The 23,147-nt window shown below is 35.9% G+C and overlaps 1 protein-coding gene across 10 annotated transcripts in view; it reads right to left on the bottom strand.

The window, feature by feature from the left end:
- LOC150092673 (liprin-alpha-1-like) overlaps positions 1–23,147 on the bottom strand; it is a 778,236-nt gene that overhangs the window by 166,249 nt on the left and 588,840 nt on the right. The gene's annotated exons all lie outside the window — the stretch shown is intronic.

Consider the following 23,147-nt stretch of genomic DNA (forward strand, 5'->3'; position numbering starts at 1 on the left):
ACTTACTGAGAAAATTCTAATGCAGTATAACTTTGATATAGCAATCCTCAGAAAAAAGAAATTTTGACATTATATTAAGCTATACATATATATAGTAATAATAATTTTTTTTTTAATTACTTGTGTATAATACTGTACAGCAAAACACCACCAAGGGATGCAGCTTTTCTCCCCCCCCCCCCAGTTTAAATGAGGGAATACATGTGCTGAAATATAATGCAGCGGGATTAGGCTATCCTGTTAGCATTTGAAGAATTTATAAAGACCAGGTGGTTGTTGAGTAGATAGCATACCCTATCTAACAGATAAGCTTAGGTTGTTGACGGTTATTCAGGACTTAATTTTTAACAGTATTAACAATGCCAAACAATTTTATTAACAGATGTTTTTTTAACTGCTTACATTTCGCTGAATTTTAAAATCAGCATTATCAGAGCACAACACAATTGCAATGGACAAAAGATCTAGAGTCCTATTTTGGCACCCTCTAATGTTAAAAAACAACAACAGCAACAAACACATTACAGCTATGTGGGAGTTGCTCTTAGGATGACAGTCCCCCAAATTTTTGGCAAATTAATGCAACCATATTTGTTCAGGTTAGGAGAATTCTTCAAAGCCTTTGCTGACTCAAAAAATAATCTTTCAGATCTGTAACAACTCCTAAATAACACATTTCTTTTCTTCCATCTAATCCTGTGAAGGAGTGTCCAAAGCATGGTCTGCCAGTCCTGACTTGCCATAGTAATAGTACTGAATGTATTTTTTATGTTCTTCCAGGCAGATGTTAACTGATTTTCCTGTTTGCCCATAGTAGGCAAAGTCACAGGGAACTTCATACACTCCTGGGTGTGCTAAAGGGTGAAGTTTATCCTTAGGCAACCAGATCAGAGTTGCTAGTTTGACATGAGATTTGAAAGTGGTCAAACTAGCAAATCATAGCCTTATAAAGAGGGATAATAACTTCCCCATCTTTACTTGTTAGTGCGTTTTTTAATCCAAGTAATCCTTTGAGCTATTTTACTGACTTTTGCAATATGCCATCTGAACTTCAACTCTCTATCCACTATTATCCTCAAGCCTTATGAATTTCCTGCAATCCAGTACTATCAATATGATACACCGTATGCAAACCTTTCAACCTAAAATAAACGACCTTACATTTTGCAACATTAAATTGACAATCTTTATCCTTTACCCACAATGCCAATTTAAATCATCCTGCAGAATATCAGTTTCTTTAAAAAATTAAAATGTTCTTACTCTTTTTTTTATGTCAGGCCCCATATATGAGAGGCTGGCTGGTCAACCTATAGTACGTTAGTGCCATATATGGGTAGTGGGTTGTGAAAGGAGAAACTTCTTTACATTTGATTTAAAAGCCTGTATGTTGTATTCCTTGGGAAATACATCAGTGGGAAGACTGTTCCATAGTACTGCAGTAGCAGGGATGAAGGAAGAGGAAAAGAAATTTGTTCTGTGGGTTTCAAGTTGTACTGTGAAATGATGTTGGGTGGCAGCTGTATGTATTCCAATGGGATTAGTACAGAGTGGGGGAATTATTGATGCTGTTTCAAATGAACGTTTCCCATGGAAATATTTATAGAATATACAAAGAGTCAGGTTACTACATCTGACTCTTTGTTCTCTTACACAATGACTTTCTGCAAAGTGAAAACGATCATAATTTTCAGTTTTATAATTTAAAAAATTTTGGCAAAGATTTTTTTTAACTTTTTCCAAGGTTCAAATCCTGCTAAAGTGCATTTGCAATTTCTAGTAATCTATTCTAGGAATTGCAAGGAATCTAAAGTTTAAATATGGCATTTAGCTGACCAAAGTGTATTCTTAAACATCAATTTTTAGAGAAAGACAACATATGCTGCTATATTAATTAAAAAAACTTTAATTAATACTTCCTATATTTCAGTAATGTTATATTACCATCTTCAGGGAACATAAAATTAATGATATGTGCACGCAGGTACTAACACTGAACAAATATGGCTGAAGACAACAACTGAAGTCGGTCCTAGAGTCCTAAAAGGTGCCACCGTGGGCTAAACTGGGTTGTAGTCTTGGCTGTTAGGCTGATGTTCTAAGAATGTAAGCTTCCCATATTTGGGACAGTCTCATGCATCCAAATTGGTCGATCCAAATTGTTTGGGGAGTTTTTTTAGAGCTGAGGCTGATTCCAGGAATAATCTCTCATATTATACCTACTGCAGTGTAATGAGGTAGCTTTCTCCCAGCGTATTTTGTGGCAGGTGTCCAAAGCATGGTCAGGAAGTCCTGAGTGGCTGTATTGGTGGAAACGGATATAATTCTTATGTTCAGATATCCTGATATTAGCTGTACTGCTTGTTTGGCCGTAGTAAGACCGTTTGCAACTACAAGGGACCTGGTATACTCCAGGTAGATCTAGGGGAAGTGGCTGGTCCTTGGGGGAGAGGATAAGAGATGCCAATAGAGATCCAACAATAGAAATTATAGCCCAAAATTTTTCACTAGACATAGTGGTATTATTCAAATTCACAATCCCATCTAGTTAGTTCATTTGGATGGATAAAGTATACAAACAAGTGGACACACCACTATCACCTAACCCAGGGTTTCCCAAATTGTGTCCCGTGGAACACTGGTGTTCCACAGGAAGTGAATAAGCGTTCCCGTGATGTCAGTGACCAAGCCGTGTATTTTTAAACATGGAAGTAATTCGGGAAAGATAATACCGCTGTTTATGACCAGTCATAAAAACTGCCTGCAAGCAGATTACAACAATGGGCAGCGTATCCTCTGTTCTCAAAACTGAACGAAATAACATCACATCTGTGTTGCAAATGTTAGTGACCAATCAGCAAAGAAGTATAAAGAAAATTTTTCCACTGAACTTGAAGATCAAAGTAGTCTGCATCCGGTTCTCAAATCTAGTAATACTGAATACTTTCTTTGCAAGTTCGTATTGTAGGGTGAAAGTGCTTATTTCAAAACCATAGTGCCGTGATTTTTTAAAAATAATAGGTCTACATATTTAAATTTTAATATGAATAAGAGACAAGGGGCTTTGTTTAATTTTCGTGTAAAGAAATCTCTTATTGAAGGTGTTTATGATGCAACAGATAGTGATTCATCCACCACCAGCCTACAAAGCGATCTCCAGGATGTAAAAATGGAAGGGAAAACTACCAACACACAAGAGAAAAAGTCTGCATTCACTCGTAAGTACTTATAATAAAATTATAAATTTTTGGTGATCAGAATGGGATATGTCAATGAAAATCAGCACAAATTAATTTAATGATGTTGGCCAAAGGAAACTACAATATGCTACAAGATTTCATTAGTCCAGTGATTAATAACTGATTTAAATGTAATTTTATATTTGTCAACATGTCACACTGTATACATAAGTGTACTAATACTCTTTATGATTATGCCATAATTAATTATTAATACATTACAAAATAACCAAGGTGTTCTGTGAAAATTTCAGGATTTGTGAAGTGTTCCATTGTAGGAAAAATCTGGGAAACGCTGACCTAACCTAACCTGGCCAACTTTTATCTTGAACACCTGGAAGAAAGAATCTTCTCCCTTGACCCCAAACCATCAATCTGGCTTTCTAGTTACACAAAGTGTAACTGCAAAGTTGACATCTTTGGAGTCACACAGAACCAGGAACCCCGTTTCTACAAAAAAATCAACACCCTACATCCTCGTATTAAGTTCATGCTAGAAAAAGAATTATCAAAAGGAATCTCCTTTCTAGATGTACACATCCAACAGAAACAGATTGATTCGTTTCCACATTGGTCTACCAAAATTTTGTGTCTCGAGCACACAAAATTTGTTCCTCCAAAGGATCTCAAACAAGAATTGAAACCATCAAGTGAACAGCTCTACTAAATGTATACAATCCAAGAATAACACAGAAAAGAATTAATAACTCTCTTATACAGCAACCTAGACAAGATGAAGTTCATAGGCCTTTTCTACCATATCTTAAAGACATCTCTGAACAAGTGGCAAAATTATGAGTTACCTTCTCCAAAAGAAAAACTCATCATTGATGCTACCTGGCATATACAAAATATCATTTTCATGCAACTTCTCTTACTATGGACAAACTAGAAGAGCTCTCAACAAATGCATCTCTAAACATCAAGACCACACCTAGCTTATTAAATCTCACAAATCTGGCCTAGCACAACATAGGAGTGAAAATAGCAGCCACAGAATTCAATGGAAAAACAGCAAACTGTTACACAGATCCATGTATAAACATGAACGTTTATATGCGATAAGTGCTTAAGCCCTATTTGACCTAACCATGATTGTAACTGTCTCACCATTCCTAAAGAGTGGGAAATTTTCATCCTTAATTGTATTAAATACATTGTACTCTCAATTTTTTTTTAAACTGAGAGTTATCTAATTCACTGAAGTTTAATTTTTGGCCCAACAGTTTGCAACCAATGAATATGTGACTGTATATACAGAGAGATTCCAATATAATGCATGTGCTCTACAGTTCCTTGTATTCAAATTCCTTCTTGTTGTTCTCTGTCTACACTGATGATGTCTTATGATACCCTAGATGAAATACCTGTATAATATATTTCTTTTTTCACTGCGGAACAGATGTTCTATAATAAAGGTGCAAATTATATCTCCACTAAATTATATCTCCACTATTATTCATCATCTTTATGGATAGCATTATGAAGTGGCATTAAAGCTAATACCAAAATTTAGGATGTTAATCTCAGCTCTTCACGTTATGCAGGTGATGTTATACTCCTAAGTAAATCTAGTACAAGTTTGCAGGATCTCTTGCTAAACTGAATAACTGCTGATAATTTTGGTATGGAAATCAGCAATAAAACGACAAAGACAACAAAAATAGGCAGAATATTGAAAACCTCAATATTCTGGAACTTGTTTATGGTCTGCATCCTGACCATAAACAAGTTCCAGCTACTTAGGCACGATTTTTAGCAAAGATAGTAAAATAAATATCGAAATAGACAACAGCATTAGCAAAGCTGATATGGTAGGAAGTTAAATGAATAAATTAATATGGAATAAGAGAGAAATTAGCCAAAATACTAAACTAGCAGTATACAAGACAGTGTTCAAACCAATTTCAACTTATGGATCTGACAGCTGGGTCAGAAGTAAAACGCTTGACCAAAGACTAGAGACCACAGAATATGAGAGTCCTGAGGAAGATTAGGGGCATGAACAGATGGCATCAATGGCAATATCATATTAAAAACAAGGATATTAGGAAAGAACTTGACATTGTCAGCATCCAGGAATGCATTAGAAGAGCTAATCTCAGGTGGTATGATCACTTAAACAGAATGGCCAAGGAAATATTAGCAAAACAAGCGTTCTCTGCAGGTTGGCAGGAAAAAGACCCAGAGGAAGACCAAGATGTAGGTGGATTGATATGGTAAAAAGTGCCTTAGAAGATAGAAATATAAGATCCGATAATGTTGAAGTCTTGACAGGTAACAGACCGATTTGGAGGAAAATTGTAGATAAAAAGTTAGTAATGGTGTAATTTTTCATGTAATACTACCATATCCTGTACATCCCTTGAGGGTATATATTAGGAATTTGATGAATATGGAATAAGAAAGAAATTAGCCAGAACACCAAGCTAGCAGTATACAAGACAGTGTTCAAATCAGTTTTAAGTTATGGATCTCAGAGTTGGGGTAAAAATAAAGCACTTGATCAAAGACTGGAGACCATAGACATGAAGGTTCTGAGAAAAATCAGGGCAGTGAACAGATGGCATCAATGGTAGATTCAAATTAAAAATGAAGATATTAGAAAGGAACTCAACACTGTTAGCATTCAAAAATGTGTGAGCAGAGCTAACCTAAGGTGGTATGGCCATTTAAATAGATGAGGTAAGTTGGCAAAATAGATGTTTGATGACAATATGGCAGGAAACAGACCCAAAAGAGGACCAAGATCTGTAGTGAACTGATTCAGCCAGAAGTGCCTTAGAAGACTGAAATGTCAGATATGACAATACTGGCGTGCTGACAAGTAACAGACTAGTTTGGAGGCAAAATTGTTGATAGGAGATCCTTGTCACCCCCTTTCCTGAGAGTAAATGTTAGGAATCTGTTGATGATACAATTTGTAAAATGTAAGAAGTTTTATAAAGTTGTATGATGAAAGATGTTAAAAAAAGTACTTCAGGTTCAAACGAATTTGCATGCTGTGTGCGCACGTAAAACAAAAGATATTAAATTTTTAAGATGTTATCAGAGGCCAGGGTACACAGTTATAGGCAGACTGCAGAGAGCAACTATAGGTATGCAAAGAAAACTGGTTGTGAAATGTTTAGGCTAATAGGTTGGGCACATGCAAAAAAACAATCATCTAAATGGGAGGTTTTAACTATAGAAATGTGAAACAGAAGGAGGAGATAATGTATGAGAAGGGGGAGAGTGAATTCAATGAATTTCTGACATTGCTATCTTAAATAACACATGATTGAGGCAACACAAAGTTTTAAAGTGTTGGATTTAGTGACATCCACACAGTATGCCATTATTAACGAGTTATGAAAACTGCTTCCATTTGGTGACACTGATCATGAATCACTGGTTTGGGAGGTGAACAAACGGAAAGAGGTTACTATCAAGAAGGGATATGTGTAGAAAATTATAAGATGGATGATTATGAGAAACTGTATAGTCAATTAGCATCAGTATCATGGGTTGATGAGCTACACTGAAAAGAAGTTGACAGAGCATGAGATTTGTGAAAACATCTGAGATAAGCAATGCACGACTGCATATATACCAAGAGAGTTGGAGTGAAATCAGGAAAACAGTGTGAGAAAAGAAGATGTTATGGAGTATGGAGAATGTACAAGATAACTAGTAGTGATCAGATGAAGAAGGAAGAAAGTAAAGCTACAAAGGATGACAAATACATAAAGAAAGCAAAAGTGCAGTATGAAAGGAGCCAAAAGCCTGGCAGAACGATAGAGCAGTGTCAAAAGTAAGGATTACACAATAATGTGGAACCTGAAATGAGAACCTTTATATTGCAGAAAAATGAACATAAAATTTTCAGATTAAAAGGAATTATTTGAAAATTGACAAGGGAGTTAGAAAAAGCAAAAAAAAAAACAAAAACATTTTACAAGAACTAGAAGAACAAGAAATATAATGAGAACAATAAGAGGAAGGAAAGAGTGGAATTTGTAACTTGTCAATGAACAATAATAAAAAAATAATTAAATTAGAATATAAGCAGAAAGAAGTAATATGGTATACTGATTTGATAATTACATTTGCATATGATGAAGGATTACATGCTGATTTGTAATTAATCCCTTTTAATGTGGAAATTTCATACGTTAATTTTCCTTCAATATAAAGATTACCATTTCTGGGTTCCATATTATTGTTATCCTTAGCTTTCAATGCTGCTATACTGTATTGCCAGTTTTTGGCATCATTTTTAAAAAACTATCTTAATTTAACAATATGTCTCAAAATATATTAGAAAATGTACTGAATACAATAAAATCAGTAAAAACCATAATAATATAGTAAATAATACATTAACTCACTACAGTGAGCATCCTGGGAGTTAAAATAAAGGATGTGACATAGGCAACAGAGAAACTGAAATGAAAAGTAAAAGATATGGTAGTGCTGCTTGGAATTAATGACTCAGTAGTGATAAATATAGTAAAAAATTGTTTATTACTGAGATACATTGGTAATGAGTTAAGGAGCAATAATAGCGAATGATTCAATGCACAGTTTATGTAGAAAATATGGGTGTGAGTTTTTGGACATGAGGAGTGAGTGATGGTAGAAAAGACTTATAATAAGAGGGATGGCCTGCACTTCAATGGATTTGGCATTAGGTGCCTAGAGAAATTATTTACTGGAATGAGATCTAATGGAGAAATTTAGAGAAACTAAATGAAATTGGGGGAAATGCTGGAAGTTCAGCTAAGTTGTGAAGATGCAATAGCAATATGAATGTCAATATGCATGGTATGAATCTGCTGAAGGGATGAACTATACTTTTTGGGCATTTTGATTGTGTCTGGGGAAGGAAAACAGAAAGTTGAAAAACTGGGTCAAGCAGACTGTAGATTTAAGTATAATTAAAAGCAAGGGGTAACATTTGTGTTTGTACATAAACACCGGCCTGACTGATCAAGTGGTTAGCATATCTGCTCTCCAGCCAAGAGGCAGTGGGTTCAAATCTTGCTATGGGCATGAGTGTTTTGCGATTGTCCTACTAACTCTGTGTGGAAAGGGAATCTGTGACCCTATCCCTTCTAGCAGAAGGCTTTACTCCCAAATCTCTATGAGGTACAGGAGTGACTATATGGCATCCAGTGATGCCAAATGTGAATAACTGACACAAATGTCAGGAGCATTAGAAACAAAGTAGTTGAGTTTGTGGCCTTGGTGAATACACTGTGGCCTAAAATTGTTGGCATTAACGAAACCTGACTTTTGGAGTTGGATGCAGTAACTGTAGTAAGGAGAGTAAGGAAGAGTTTTAGTTTTGGAAAGAGACAGAAGTCAGAGGGAACCAAATTTATTTATTTAACATAAGGGTAAAAATATAAGAAATTAATAAGCAAAGCTATACACGAATCGACAGTTCTGTTAACCAATCTATGATACTATTTGGGAGTAAATGCAAGTTCGTGAGGTCTCCAGGGAAGGAGAGTGTGTGGGACAGTCATCAATGATATGATGCATAATCTGCACAGCACCACACACAAAAGAGTGACAGAAAATTCCCCACAAATATAGACACAGTGACCTATCCAGTCCTAAAAATCTGTTTAGTTGGCTCCAAAGGTATTGAGGTTGATTGAATGCTGAAGATTTGACAGTTGATCTGTGATGAGGTACTTGTTTGTAGTTCATTCCAGAATTTTCTCTGGCAGTCATGTGAACCATCATCTGGTATTTCCACAAGCCAGATAGGGGATTTAATGGTAAAGCAGCTGCAATCATCTTTGAAGAAAAACGCTGACCAGTTAAGGAAGAGTTTTTAGTGTTGGGAAGAGAGAAGTCAGAGGGAGCCAAATCTGGGGAATAGGGTGGCTGTTCCAGCAATTCATAGTGCAGGTCCCTTAATTTTCCCATTGCCAAAACACCTTTGTAGGCAGGTGCATTGTCCTGATGAAAGATGATTTTTTTCTTCTGCAAACCGGGTCTTTTCTCATGAATTTTTTCGTCTAGTCTGGTTAAAAGATGGAATAATATTCCCTGGTTATTATTTTACCCTTTTCAAGATAATTAATAAACAAAATGCCTTTAGCATTCCAATACACAGATACTATGACCCTTCCTGCTGATGGAACCAACTTTGTCTTCTTTGGCTCTGAACAACTGGCTTCTGTCCACTGTTTTGACTGCTGTTTGGATTCTGGAGTGTAATGGTGAATCCAAGTCTCATCCATAATAATAAATAGAAGCACGAAATCAGTTTTATTCTTGTTAAAACGCTTCAAGCATTGTTCAGAAATTTTCATGCGAGTGTGTTTTTGATCTGCTGTGAGTAAGGTTGGCACCCATCTTGCACAAAGCTTTTTCATTTGCAATTCTTCATGCAAAATATACCCTACACGTTCTTTTGAAATACCTATAGTCTCAGCAATTTCATGCACTTGACTCACCAGTCATCCAATACTATACTGTGCACTTGATCAATGATTTCTGGTGTTGTTATACTTTTTGGACGTCTTTCACGTGGATCATTTTCAAGACTGATACGGCCAGCCTTGAAGATGATCCATTTAAACTCGGCAGCTCATTTCTTAATTGCTGAAAACAAAGGAGAAGAGTAAGGGTGCCCATAAACTTTTATGAACATCGAATGAATTTCTTTTGGTGTTAAACTTTCTTTTACAAAGAATTTTATAACCACACAATACTCAATTTTATCCATTTCAAGGTATACAGACAACACTTTTTGTTTAAGACAACTGTATAAAACAAACTACTTGATAGAATGACTTGCAACACATGGATGCTTACAACAGATGTACCAACTCAGAAAAAAAAAATCTTGCTGATAGTGTTGCCATCTATGGTATGAGAACTTTTCAGACCACCCTTGTACATCTCTACAGATATATTTTCACCCACATCCCTGGACATCTCAATCTTTTCTTATATGCTCAACTTCTGCTTCTATATGCATAATCCAATCTTTTTGCACAGTATCAGAGGGGCTGATATGCCATCCAATTCCATGACTGTGTTCCTATCGAAGTACTGTAGTTTTAAGCACCTACATTTCTTCAACCTCCATTCTCCTAGCGGTCAATGTCACCAACTAGATGGTACACTTTTGCAAAATGCTCACTCAGTAATTCAACTATCTCGTTTGGTTCTATTACCTTCCACACCATCAGTACTTTTTAAAGTCATCCTCCATAGTCATTCCACCTTTTACTTGCCATATAGTGAAAGAACTCCTTAGAGTTTCTTTGAGCCTCATCAGCTAACTTTGTCTCATAATTAGTTTTGGCCTTCCTTACCATATAGGTCAACTGTCTTGAATGCACCTTATAATTTCTCAGATATGACACCCCCCCCTGTCCCCACACAGCCAGTCCTCTCTCATCACTGATAAGAGGCATAAGATCATCAACTGATCATATACATCTCCACAGATAGAATTTTTGCATCCACTTCCCTGGACATATCAATCCTTTCTTATATGCTCACACATCTACTTCTATATGCATCATCTGCTCTTCTTGAACAGTGTCTCCTTGACCTCCATTTTCAATATCTTTATGATCCTTATGAGGGTCTGGCTCCCACTGATGATGCCTTAATAAAGTCATTAGCCTCTATATCCAAGTAGCTCAGACATGAATACATTTCATGCACAAAACATTGTTTTGCTTCCCTGGGTAAAGGATTAAAACCAAGTATATAATTTTTTGGTATCTTTAACTTCATTTACCATTGCTCTTCACAATTTTGCATCATCAGCAAACAACTGCACATTTCCTGTCAAATTATTTCCTATATCATTGATATACAAATTAAACAATAGAAGCCCAAGTACTGAGTCCTATGGAATACCACTAATCACTTGTTTTCTGCTGGGATTCAACTCCTCCATAAACTGCTCTTTGATATCTGTCCTTCAGCCAGTCTTTAATCCAAATCACCAGATTCATATCTATTTCCATTTCCACCAATTTATGCAATAGAATTCTATGTGGAATCTTAACAAATGCTTTTGCAAAGTCTAGTGTTAATCACTGAGTAGGCATTTCCCTAATCCAACTCCACTGTCACCTGATTATAAAAAGTAAGCAAATTACTAAGGTAAAACCTACTCTTAACAAAACATGTTATCCCTTATAAATATCATATTGCTATCCACCCAGTCCTGAATTCTGTCTTTACCAGTTTCTCAAACACCTTAGCAACCTTTCCTGAGATGCTGATTGGCCTATAATTTGCTACTTCTGTCTTGGAGCCTCCTTTATTAGGCACCTTCCCACTACTGAGGCCTAAACTGAACAGCTTGGTCAGAAGGGCTGATAATTCTCTCGCACATTCTCATAATACACAGGCCAATATGCCATCTAATCCCATGACCGTATTCCTATTGAAGTTCTGTACTTTTTAAGCACCTTCATTTCTTCAACCTCCATTCTCTTATATGTCAATGTCAAAATGCTCACTCAGTAATTCGACTATTTGGTTCGGTTCCATTACCTTCCACACCATCAGCACTTTTTAAAGTCATCCTCCATAGTTATTTCTCCTTTTACTTGCCATATAGTGAAAGAACTCCTTAAAATTTCTTTGGGCCTCATCAGCTAACTTTCTCTCATAATTAGCTTTGGCCTTCCTTATCATACAGGTCAACCTTCTTACATGCACCTTATACTGCTCATGGGTATGCTGATCACATTTTTCTTTATAATCCCTCTACAACTTTTTCTTTGTGTGCAACTCCTGCTTCATGGAGATATTCATCCATCTAATTTCTACCTGATTTATCCTTCTGACTCTAGATATACATTCAGATACTGCTTTCTTCAAACACACCTTGGCACCACCTTCCAAGCACCAACAACATCTCTCCCCTTCATATTCTTATGCCATTGCTCTGCTGTGGCATACGAATATGTGGCATATATCCCTTCTTAATAGAAAATTCTGCATGTCTGGCAATCTACCAGGTCAAGACTCCATTATCACTTTCCCCAAGCAGAGGCGGCATAGCTAGATTGGTTAATGTTAAATTCTCTACTGCTATGATTAGATCCAGCACTCTCGAACCTTGTGTCACCTCAGGTCATTATCTCTTAGTAGCTATATAAATTCCATTTTCTTCCCTCCTCCCTGTGACTATTCCTTCTCCCAATCTATGTCCCTATAATGAAATCTCCCATAATAATTACTCGACCTTTACTCATTGTGCTAATTTGTTAATGCATGTCATCTACATTCTCCTGTATAACCCAGTGGATTATAGAAGCAGCCAATTTTACATATTTAGTCCATTTTTCTTTATCTCACACCAAATAGCCTCAAATGAACTGCCCTCTGAATTCCTGTCCTCCTGATGCACTTCTACTCTTTTTGGCTTTAATTCCTTTGCTTTCATTAGCAAAACCCTCTCCCCCATCCTGTTCCTTCTGTCTCCTCTCTGAAGACACCATATCCCTATTACCACATCATCCTTACTCAAACACGTATCACTGATACATATAACTATTGGCCAAGTTCTGCTAACCAATGCCATAAACTCCTCAACCTTATTTCAAACACTTCTGCATTAGTATGCATAAATTGCAATACCCCTTAATCCCACCTCCCTTACACCTTGTGTTACCTAGCTGACTAAAGTTAACTTGGAGGGCTATGTTTTGCATCATGTGATCACTCTTCCTCTTACTAACTACTAGGTTGTCTGGATCCACACTCATCCCATAAACATTCTAGTTTCCCAGACTTTGTACTTCCAAACTCACTGAACACTTTTTCAAAATTCTTGACACCAAATCCATTTAGATGCAAGACATCCACCCTATGTAAAAATTCCTTCCCTACATCAAACTCACTACACTAATCCATAAACTCCACACCATTCCTCCTTTACAATCCACATACTGCTCATATGCAATCATAGCTCTTCATCTCAGCTCACCTTTATCATACTGTAGCAACAGACACAACTTTTACTTTCGCTCTTCTTTTTCACGTACACTAGCAACTCTTTCATGTCTTCTTGCATACCACCCTTGTCTCCTGCAAAATCATTTGTACCAGCTATAATAAACATCTCTTTCACCTTAACTTTCTTCATTCTTACAGTTTTACTGATATCCTTAATCTTAGCTCCAGGAAAACATGATTTTGTCACACTCGCCTCAAGGACACCAACAGCGAATCACCATACAAAATCCAATCTTTTATTTTCATGCAATTTTCTCTCCCCTTTCTTTCACTTCTGTTATACCATCTGTCAGGGCATTTCTCCAATCACTCAATTTCATGTTTGGCTCTGTGAAGAATCCACGTAAACACACTATCTTTCCATTACCATCTGATCATGCTTTGTTTTCCACTGAGTTATTCATACAGTCACTCACACCACTTGCAACACTAACTATGCCAATCACGCTAATCATATTATTCCAAATTTCATCTTTCAAATAGTCATTATCACTCTTCTTACTCTCTTCACATTTATTACATTTGCTCACAAAACACATTCCCAAGTTTTATTCACTTTCCAAAAATCTCTTGTTCTGTAAAGGCCATATATTTCACACATGCTGCAGCGAATGTAATCATGCATGTTAAAATCGCCCATCATTGTTTTTTTTTTGCATCAGCACCATGATGCACAATACAGTGTGCAATAAAACAAATATTAAACTTTTAAAAATCTTAAAACTACACACACTCCCCTTACAGTTAATCCTGCAAACACTCATAAATATAATAACTTAAATATCATTAAAATCTTCCAAAAATAATTTATCTTTCAGCAAATTCACGGCTTTCACTATCTTCTGCCTTCTCACGCCCATTTTTAATTAGAGTAGTTTGTGAAATTAAACATTTTTTTGCTTTAAGAGTATGGTATCCTCCCGAATGATGTCAGGTACAATGAAATGGGTACAATGAAACACGAATGTGTTGTTATTGCAAATTTACTGGCATTTTATAAGCAAATAAAATTCATCACTGCATGCCATTTCTGGCATGCAGTGATGAATTTTATTTACTTATAAAATGTTATGCAATATCAAAAAGAACTGATAAAAAAATTCCAAAAGTATTGTGGTCTATCCAACTCTGCAGTCACTCTAAAATAAAATATGAGAAAATTGCTAAAGCAAGACAAAGTCCTTAAGACTCAAAGTATTATCTATCTATTTCTGGATGAATGCAGGTTCCAATTATCATTTCCAATACTTTAATGACCACTTTGCAGATATTGACTGATTTACAATTGGTTGCTTTTATTCTATTTTCACTCCTATATAATGGAATTATCTTGGTTTCTTTCTATTCATTAGGAAATGTGCTTGTACTGAAACTCAAGCTGAACAACCAACTTACAAGCATTGCTATTTCTCTTGCACATCTCTTTAGCACTTCTATAGATATTCCACCCAATCTATGTTTGAATAAAGTTCTTGCAATATCTACAACTCCTCAAATTAACCTTTTATATAGTTTCATTTCAGAATCCTAATAGCCAAAGGGTCTACTTAGGATGTATAACCTAAAGTAATCACTTCAAAGCTCTGTTATTTTTAAGACATTGATCAAAACATAATAAAACAATGTACATAATCAAAAAAATTCATCACCTTTATTCTCAATGCTTCTGGCATTAGTGAACATAACAACCAGCCACCAGGCCAGCACACATATTCCAATAACTCTTAAAACCTCACTGGTTCCAATAAGCAGTTTGAGTTGATTCATCAACTTAGGCTGCTTATTTGAACACAGTTAAAATCACCATCTTCTGACAAAACTAGCCTCACCATTCTGAGGGTTATCCCTTTCATGTTATCCTTTTCTCTTCTTTTCACTTCTTCTGTCATAAAATCTTAAAATCTCACTTTAGTGCCTATCCAAGGCTGTATAGATATACGAAGCAAAATGTTCTATCAACCAAAAATTAGCAACATCTCCTAAAAAATATCTTGTACATAAAAATATTAGCTCATTACTAATTAAGCAACAGTATAGGTGCAATTTAGAAATGGTGCTTGGATATTGTTTTAAGTGTGGAGAATGTAAATTACTGCCTGAAATTCCAGCAACATAATAATACTGCTTATACAAACATCTTTTTCTGAACTGCAGCCAACCTTCTATATTCTCAACACCCGACTCATTTTTAGCAAAATGAGCATGCATTTTACAAAATACATACATATACATTAAATATGTATTGAACATCTGTACAAAAAGTTACTCATGAACACTGGTTGGACTGATTTTATTGAACGCTATTTGGAATCCTTACAAAAATTTGCCGAGTCACTTCAATCTCATTTCAATCAGACCATCTGCAAAGATACAGACGGACATAATGTGCAAAACTGCAGTACTTCTACTCTGGTTAGATAGAATTCAACAAACTTTGAGATTTAGGATTTACACTAGAAATGTCCACATGGCCTCAGTTTTGTTTTCAATGTGATCATTTATAACAGCAAAATAATTTAAACTAATAGTAAAAATTCTGCACTGATTGGATGAAGTTTAATCTTCTTCTTCCTCTGTGCATTTATCTCACTTCCAATGCAGGAACTGCATGTTACATTGATGCGACTTTGTTAGTACAACCCCAACCAACCTGTTGCCGAGCCTGCTGCTTGGGGGGGTGTATTTTTTGATTGTAGTAGCATGTTCACGAGCCAGTTTGCCTGTTATGAGCGACAAAAAACCCCCAGTTTCTGGGAGAAAAAATCCTCTACCTCCGTATGAGACCAGCTAACTCATCCTTAGTCAAAAGAGACAAGATAAAGGTTCCTCACGTCACTGACTGTAATTGAACCCAGGTCTTACTATCAAAGGGCTTTGTCTATACCGAATGAGCTACAGAGGCTCAGTTAGATGAAGTTTAATGAAAGTTGGTATTTATGATCTCCACTGAAATTTGTAGAGTAGAGTCATTTTGTCAAAAAATTAGCTCTTTACTGATTATAAACCAAAATGAGCCACTAACTTTTGACATACTTGTTAGTCATTATTATTATTTTTTTTATAACACCCAGCAACAGATATAATAACCTCTCAAATGGCTGAAACTGTGACAACTAAGAATTCAATTCTGAAAGGCATTCAAGTTATATCCTATGTAAATAGTTATAAGTGATTTGCAGTCTTGGTTATGCATAGCATACTATCGTAATTTATTATATGGGGGGGGGGAGGCCGGAATGTTCTGATAAACACCTAGATGATAAATTAAAGCAACTGATATAACCACAAGAAAGAACATACTAGTAGTTATGAAGGAAACTTCCATGTTCTTATATTCTTATATCCTCGTATGTTCTTTCTCGTGGTTATCAGAACTTTTCAGTCCCCCCCCATAATATCCTGTACACCCCTTGAGGGGACCTATCAGAAAATGATGTTAATCGTTCAAGCATGGTGATTTTTTTTTTTTGCTATAATCAAGGTGTTTTTATTAGCAAAACAATTTGAAATAATAATAATAATGACTCTCCTCTTATTGAATGGAATTTTGCATTATTATTAAAAGTTATTGATCATTTCAATTTTGGTTTCAATATATGTCATTTTCATTGGCAAAACAAGATAAAATAAAATTATGCCTACAACATAATTGTTGCAATAATAATTTATATCACATTATGTGATTATGCAATTAAAAATACCATTTTATTGTCAAAGATAATTTCCTTACTTGTTTGCATAGGAGGTTTTTTTTTATGAGATAAAAACTGAACAGTTGTTTACTATGTTAAAAAACGTTTAATTTTCTTGATCATAAAAGCTCTGCATTGACTTCTAATGAGAATATATTGATCAAGTACATATAATAAACAACTATGTTATACCAACTAGTTTCACCAACTAAAGCTGTCGACATCTTCAGGGTACATAACTGATGTAAGGAACTAAAAAGTAAAAAACTGTTACAAACTATAATCAACCGATTCCAATTATATTAGACAGAGTGCGTACAATACATGCATAGAGCATGCATGATCTCACTTGTCGTTATTTAGGAAGGTTCTATAGTTGGCATTGTAATTCAGTTCTGGTGAGTTAAGAGATCTAATAAGGGTTTTCTAGATCACGGGCAAGATTAGTCCTTGGTTCCTGTTAAGGTTTTGTACACAGCAGGCAACTGCTGTGGCTTCTTTAATAATTCTGGAGTGGAAGTCCTCCTCTATGTAAGGAATTGTACTTCTATCCCACTCTATGATATGGTTCGTTCTTGAGAAATGAAAAGCTAACCCTGATTTTTCTTCTATGTTATTATTGACATCACCAATGTGTTCTTTTTGCCTAATTTCAAGGCTCCTTGAAGTCTGGTCAATGTAATTCAAGCCACACGAGCAGGTTATGTTGTAAACTCCAGCATATTTGAAGAAAGGATGGCTATCTTTTGGAGATCTTAAGAATTGCCTAATCGTTTCTGTAAGTTTAAAGGCCACTCTACCCATACAACAAGCAAATGAAACCAAATCAAAAAATTCAACGATCTTTATACAAAACATTTTAAGTCAAAACCTTCTCTACCAGATAACAAAGTTTATTTTAATTTATCAGATCACGTATTAACAAAACCAGAGATCAGTATACTTAAAAAAGGTTTCAATTTTGCGATAACACCTGATCATGTCCCCAAAATAGATATCATTTGTAATATATAAAAGGCAGTCTTGTCGTTACTGGAACCCATGGCTAATGATATTAGATTAAAAAAGTAGTATCATCCTTTCATCTTCCAGATCTCCTAACAAAAACATCACTCCTCTGAAAAAAGAACATTGTATAGTTTGAAGAAAAAGAAAGACATTATCATATTAAAGGCAGATAAGGGAAATTCCACAGTGATTTTAAACACCAGTGATTAAAGATAAGATTAACAGCTTACTATCGGATATATCAACCTACCATGTCCCAGTCACAGATCCAACACTAAAGAATCGCAACGACACCAACGATTTAATATGTCACATGGTGAACTGGCCTATAGACTTAAAATGAAGATTGCAATCCATGCATCCACTAACACCAAGACTATATGGTGCTCCTAAAGTACACAAAAATGGAATACCACTATGACCAATTGTAGATGGAATCAATTCACCCACTTATCTGTTATCTAAACACCTGGCAGGTCTCCTCAAACCACACGTCCATAATTCAGATACTTATATATGAAATTCGCAACATTTCATAGAGAAACTGAACAACATCTCAATCTCCAATACGGATCTACAAACCAGCCTCGATATTACATCTCTATTCACTAACATCCCTGTGGAGAAAGTCATCAACATTTTAGGAAGTTTGTTCCCACAAGATATTACTTCTCTGTTCCATCATTGTTTAACATCAAACTTTTTCATATAGAATAAAACCATATATCAGCAATTGACTGGCCTTGCAATGGGTAGCCCTCTCTCTCCATCTTGTGCTGATCTCTTTATGGAGGATTTTGAAAGTAAAATCTTATCTCAAGTAGACCCTAAACCCAAAGTATGGTGGAGATACGTGGACGATATCTTTATTGTTTGGAACCACACAAAAAAGGACCTGTTAGACTTTCTACACAAGATCAATTCTTTACACCATATAATCAAATTCACTCTAGAACTTGAAAAGGATAACCAATTACCATTTCTGGACACTTTAATTAAGAAGCTAACGAATGGTGGTATCAACCTCTCAGTTTACCGCAAACCTACCAATACAGGATGTTATTTACATTTTGCTTCCTCCCACCACATTTCTCAAAAACTTAGAATTGTACACATGCTGAAGAACTGCGCCTCTCTCCTTAAACAGATCAACAAGACCTCCAGGAAGAACTATCCCTGATATCTAACAACCTTACCATGAAGTGGATTTTCTCGAAAACTTGTCCACAAGATACTTTTCTCTGATCAAACCCCCCACAAAGACAACGAGATGACATACGTTATATTTCAACCATCATCATTCCATACTTAGGGACAGTTTCGAATAAGATTGCAGGACTCCTTAGACTACATAAAATAAGAGTGGCCTTTAAACCTACAGAAACGATTAGGCAATTCTTAAGATCTCCAAAAGATAGTCATCCTTTCTTCAAATATGCTGGAGTTTATAACATACTTTGCTCGTGTGGCTTGAATTACATCGGCCAGACTTCAAGGAGCCTTGAAATTAGGCAAGAAGAACATTGGTGACGTCAATAATAACAGAGAAGAAAACTCGGGGTTAGCTTTTCATTTCTCAAGAACAAACCACATCATAGAGGGAGATAGAAGTACAATTCCTTACATAGAGGAGGATTTCTGCTCCCGAATTATTAAAGAAGCCACAGCAGTTGCCCACTATATACAAAACCTTAACAGGAACCAAGGACTAATCTTGCCGTGATCTGGAAGACCCTTATTAGATCTCTTAACTCACCAGAACTGAATTACAGTGCCAACTATAGAACGTTCCTAAATAACAAGTGAGATCATGCATGCTCTATGCATGATCTCACTGGAATTGGTTAATTATGGTTTGTAACAGTTTTTAACTTTTTAGTGCCTTACATCAGTTATGTACCCTGAAGATGCCAACAGCCTTAGTTGGTGAAACTAGTTGGCATAACATAGTCCCATTAGAAGTCATTCCAGAGTTGTTCACTATGTTAATCAGTGATCTCATAAAACAGCAATCTTCAGTTGTAAATTAAGTATTTAATTATACAAATTTCAAAACTATTATAAGAGCAGGAAAAACTTACACCAACAATAACTATTCAGAATGTTCAAAGTCATATGCAGTTAGTTCACTTGAAATGATCAGAAGTTTTGCAAAACTTTTCAAAGCAAAGTAACAGTCACTTGTCATTAAAATAAGGAGTACTCAGAATAAACCAACTTTTTTTTTTTTTTGCACTTTAATAAATAAATCTGAAAACAGAAGTCCTCACTCACATAATATTCAAATTGTACTCTGCTATTTCTCAAGGGTACATTACAAAAAAGAATGATGAATAGTAAATCACGGTCCCATAAGAGTTAGAAATAAAAAGATATCATGATACTTAACAAATGCGACACTTTAAATGAACAGTAACATTTATGTCAAATCTAAGAATGCATTCATCATAATCACACTACCTTAAATGATGTGCTATGAAACCATTTTTTAATGATGTGCTATGAAACCATTTTCTATATAAAATTAAAAGCATAATAATTTTAACAATTAACAGGCTGTGGGTGTGAATCTTGCCATGGGTATGGATGTTTGTGACTGTCTTTAGGTAGTAGATGAATTTCATTGCTGTGTGTGAAACCAGCACCCTCCTTACTGGAGGGCTAAAGTGGTTTGAAAACATTCTAGGTTTGGTCCTAGAGTAGGGTTTCTACACAATTTCTCAATTATTTAACCCTCAAATAACCAAAACATTTGCTGCCTGGATAATTCAAAGATCAGCGTAATTAAAATCTTTATAGATATACATTTCATTTTACAAGATGGAAAGTTTTTCATGTTAAATACAATGAGCTTTTCCAAAATCCATAAATCATTTTGCTTCAATAAATGTGATTTACAAGGTTATTAGCACCAGTGTGATACATAAGTCTATAATAAAACCTACTTACTTGAATGTAACTGATATCACTGGAGCTCTAAAAAAAAAAAAAGCTTCCCAAGGGATGCTAATCAGAACAGAATACTAGAAGGTGCATGCCACTTTTTACATCCATTTCTATTTTCTTAATAGTAACTTATAAATAAAATCAATGATTAACAGTTGTTTGTGATATATATTATTATTGTTATCCTAAGACCCCCATGGAGTCACAGACTCATCTAGGAGATCCCTTTTGTCATACACACAAATCATTTGCTCATCATACCATACCTTAAACACATTCAAATTCTCTGCAGAGCCACTCTCTCTCAGGCAATGCATCTCACCCTTTACAACTCCCATGCAAAAAACCTGCTTCTCACTTACTTGCTCACACCCTTCTTATACAGCTTCCAGGGATGACCTCTTGTTCCCCCCCTCCCCAATCTCCTACCATTTTATGAAAAACCTTTTCAATGTTAATTGTACAACAATCCTTTACTAACTTGTATGTCTCTATCATATCACCTCTCTTCCTCCTATTCAACATTCCAGAGATCAGAAACTATTTTGGTCAATTGCATCTGGACTTTCTCCACCATCTCTTCATTCTTATGAAAAACAGGTGACCAAACCTGTGCACAGTAGTCCATATGTGTACATTGTCTGTGGAAATACTAGTGGTGGTGGAGGACGGTAGATGGTGTTGTAGTTGGTGTAGCCAGAGAGCTGCAGAGTAGGTGTCCTCCTCGATGAGTCTTTGGACTCCTTCGAGGTGTCATGTAATAATAATAATAATAATAATAATAATATTGTGGCCTAATTAGAACCTTATACAATGGAACTAGAATCATCATACTTCTACAAGTCAGTCTTCTCTGTATCATCACTGCCAGAATATGTTGTGTTGTCCTCACAATTTTCAGTAACTTGTCCTCTAAATTTTAGATCCTTATCCACCATCATCTCAAGATCTCTTATTTCTTCCACTTTCAACAACATCTGTTGAACTGGTGATTAGTTTACGGAATTAACAATGCATATAAAGTATATTAATTAAAGGTAACTTTAATGAATAACTTCTATATTTCGGCAACGTCACATTGCCATCTTCAGGAACATAAAGATATGGTAAGTGCACACAGGCACTAACACAAAGCAAATGAGGAAGAAAGCAAGAAACTAATATTGTTCCTAAAGTCCTAATGGTGCCCTCTGGCGGGCTAATTTGGTAGTCTTGGCAGTTGGGCTGAAGTTCTCATAATGTAAGTCTCCCAAATTTGGGGTAGTTTCATGCACCCAAATTTGTTGAGGTTAGGAACGTTTTTTAGAGCTGCTGAAGATTCTTTGAATAATCTTTCGTATTTAAACTTGCTGCGATGAATTATTTTTGTTTTCTTCCAACGAATTTTATGGTGGGTATCTAAGGCATGGTCTGCCAGCCCAGAGCGGCTGTACTGGTGGAACCGGATGTAGTCTTGGTGTTCTGAAATCCTGATATTTGTTGTTCTGCCTGTTTGGCCAAAGTAGGACAATTTGCAGCTGCAAGGGACCTGGTATACACCAGGTAGGTCTAGGGGAAGTGGTTGGTCTTTGGTAGATATTTGGTCGATACGGCAAATTGAGGTTAAAAATATCGAGGCAAATAAATTGTCTGATGTTCCTAAAACGCTGCCGGGATAACAAAGTGATCCCTAATTGTGTTAAATTGAAGCACCGTTTTACTTCCGAGAAAGCTCTGCGCATTTATAATCGCCCTAGCTTCGACCTGTTAAGAGAACAAATTACCACGACGCGAGTTCTCCTGGCTGACGAAAACAAAACCTTACGGGCGCTAGAGGAAGAGCTTTCGGATACACTCGCCATGATCTATGGTCGATACTTCATGACGTCTCGTGCACATCGGCAAAAAAGGAATTCGAAAAAATACGAAGTCGGCACTTGAAAAAATACGAAAACCTGACAAAGAATTCTACCTCCTTACCACAGCCACCACTCAACACTGTAGTCAACCTCTCGTCGGCAGTTTTAAAGCCTGAAGCACTCACCGCACTTTCACGTGGTCACAATTTCGCCCTAGCTCCTAAAAGAATACCTGCCGAAGATATCATGATCCATATAGAACGTGGGATTCGCAACCTGCCTAACCATATTGCCAACAACGTTAGACTGGATGTAGTCGGTGTTCTCACTAAAGCCAAACCTCCAAAAACCATCTTATCCAAAAACGAATATGCTGCCCTACAAGAAGTGAAAAACAACAAAAAAATAGTAATCACCAAGGGAAACGCCAC

This window comes from Typopeltis vanoorti, chromosome 25 (genome assembly GCF_054136105.1).
Source record: "Typopeltis vanoorti isolate ZY-2024b chromosome 25, IOZ_Tvanoo_1.0, whole genome shotgun sequence".
In the NCBI taxonomy this organism is placed as follows: Eukaryota; Metazoa; Arthropoda; class Arachnida; order Uropygi; family Thelyphonidae; genus Typopeltis; species Typopeltis vanoorti.